This window comes from Taudactylus pleione, unplaced genomic scaffold (genome assembly GCF_031769625.1).
Source record: "Taudactylus pleione unplaced genomic scaffold, aTauple2 ptg000172l, whole genome shotgun sequence".
NCBI lineage: Eukaryota > Metazoa > Chordata > Amphibia > Anura > Myobatrachidae > Taudactylus > Taudactylus pleione.
Genome location: NW_028284574.1, coordinates 8,948,027 through 8,950,939, shown reverse-complemented (window position 1 = coordinate 8,950,939; position 2,913 = coordinate 8,948,027).

The window sequence follows — 2,913 nt, the reverse complement described above, 5'->3', positions numbered from 1 at the left end:
TTTTAAGGGGCCAAAAGTAATGGGACAAACTAAACAATCCTAAATCTAACTTTCACTTTTTAATACTTTGTTGCAAATCCTTTGCAAGGCAATTGCAGCCTGAAGTCTGGAACTAATAGACATCACCAGATGCTGGGTTTCATCCATGGTGATGATCTGCCAGGCCTCTACTGCAAATGTCTTCAGTTCCTGCCTGTTCTTGGGGCATTTTCCCTTCAGTTTTGTCTTCATCAAGTGAAATGCAGTCACATCATCAATAAATACAAGGGAACCAGTTCCATTGGCAGCCATACATGCCCACGCCATGACACTACCACCACCATGCTTCACTGATGAGGTGGTATGTTTTGGATCATGAGCAGTTCCTTTCCTTCTCCATACTCTTCTCTTCCCATCACTCTGGTACAAGTTGATCTTTGTCTCATCTGACCATAGGATGTTGTTCCAGAACTGTAATGGCTTTTTAGATGTTGTTTGGCTAACTCTAATCTGGTCTTCCTGTTTTTGTGGCTCACCAATGGTTTACATCTTGTGGCGAACCCTCTATATTCACTCTTGTGAAGTCTTCTCTTGATTGTTGACTTTGACACATATACACCTACCTCCTGGAGAGTGTTCTTGATTTGGCCAACTATTGTGAAGGGGTTTTTCTTCACCAGGGAAATAATTCTTCTGTCATCCACCACAGTTGTTTTCCATGGTCTTCCGGGTCTTTTGGTGTTGCTGAGCTCTCCGATGCGTTCTTTCTTTTAAAGAATGTTCCAAACAGTTGATTTGGCCACACCTAATGTTTTTGCTATCTCTCTGATGGGTTTGTTTTGATTTTTCAGCCTAATGATGGCTTGCTTCACTGATAGTGACAACTCTTTGGATCTCATATTGAGAGTCGACAACTACTGATTCCAAATGCAAATGTCACACCTAGAATCAACTCCAGACCTTTTACCTGCTTAATTGATAATGAAATAATGAGGGAATAGCCCACACCTGTCCATGAAATAGCTTTTGAGTTGATAGTCCCATTACTTTTGGCCCCTTAAAAAGTGGGAGGCACATATAGAAACAGTTGTAATTCCTACACCGTTTACCTGATTTGTAATTACCCTCAAATTAAATCTGAAAGTCTGCAGTTAAAGCATATCTTGTTTCTTTCATTTCAAAGCCATTGTGGTGGTGAATAGAGGCCAAAATATGAAAATTCTGTCAATGTCCCAATATTTATGCACCTGACTGTATGTAGTATAATCATACTTACCTACTCTCCTGGAACTGTTGGGAGCCTCCCGGCACCCCGCGAGAGTAGGCTAGTCCCTTGGATTTTCCGCCAGCCCCCCACGCCCGCACTTGAAACTGGGCGCTCCGGGGGGGACGATTATGTAATTTGCGCTGAATCGCGTAATCATAGCCCCGCCCCCTGCTTTGTAATGTCTGTAATATCAGCATTATAAAGCATTGGGCATGGCCATGATGATGCAATCATGCTGGCATGCCCCCGCTCCGCACACTTAATCCACCCCCACCCTCCCTGCTGCACCGACCTGGCAGCCCTCTCCCAGAGTATAATCTCTGGCTGCATTAAGAAACAAATAATGCCTAAAACTGAGAAACATAATCAATTTTATAACCTTACTGTATCACCTGTTGTTTATATATGGTTATCTTTATCATGCTCCAATATCATAAGAACCAAATATTAAGTAAGCACAAAATATAAAGTAATTTCAAGCATCAAAAATAAGTAAACGTGACTCAGTTGGTGCTTGCTGTGAAGTATGATGACAGAAGTAAAAGTTTACAGTGTGTAAAGCAGGGATGGGGAACCACAGGCCCGGGGGTCGTATAAGGCCTGCGGAACCAATTGGCCTGGCCCTTGGAGGTTTTCTGTGCTAGCATCATCTGAGTAGCAGGGTGTCTAGAATGGCACCCTGCAGCCAGAATCTATGCAGCATTGCCACCTGGAGTGTCCTTAAGACCAGTAGCGGATTTACCACTAGGCAACAAAGGCAGGCGCTTAGGGCCTGGCAGGTCCAGGGGGGCCCGCCAGCAGGGCTCTATATAGAGAGCATTTCTGAATGCTGGGCTGGCTTTATACTCCTGGCAGGCTGTCAGCATAGCTGCCTGCTCCAGCATACGTCTACGTCTCCTACAGTGTGTAGTGCGTGTGACGTCATGACGCACGTGCGTATGGAGAGAAGTAACTAGATCCTCTTTACGGGAAGGACCTTTTCGACGTCATGCCTGGGCGGAGCTGGGGGTAGGGCAACAGGCAGTGTAGGATTCTAAGTGGTGAAGTGGGACCACGGTCTGCATTCCTGCCCTCTGCCATTTGTGTCATCCAGGCGGCATAGACCGCGCTCAGTATCCAGAGTGTGCAATCCAGCATCCAGCGGCTTGTGTCAACCCAACGGCACATGTCACACACCAGAGTATGTGATTGTGTGTACTGCCGCTAGTGTTATCCCGGTGTCATTAAGTGCACCTCAGCGTCCTGTGTACGCAATCTTGTGTACTACCACTAGTGTTATCCCAGCATAACTAAGCGCACCGACACACAGGTAAGATGGTCAGCACACTGTTGCAAAGAATTTCAGCAATAATCCACAAAAGACACAGGAGAACCTGGAACGAGGTAGCAGCAAAGAAGCACTCATAGCGACAACGTTGCACAGGCAACTTCCTGTAATCTGGAGTCTGGTTTTATACCCAGCAGTAGCAGATCATTGGTGTACAGCGTCACCTGGCCAGCAGCCGCTGCCATTTGGTATGGAGTCGTCAGGTGATGCAGACTGTTCATAGCTGCATCCATGCTGGCAACTGCAAAAACCAGGCATGGAGCAAACTAAGGCAGTTCACATGGCACTAAGCAGAATACTCAGCGCGTTACTCTCCGCTGCACCTGACGTCTGACCACAT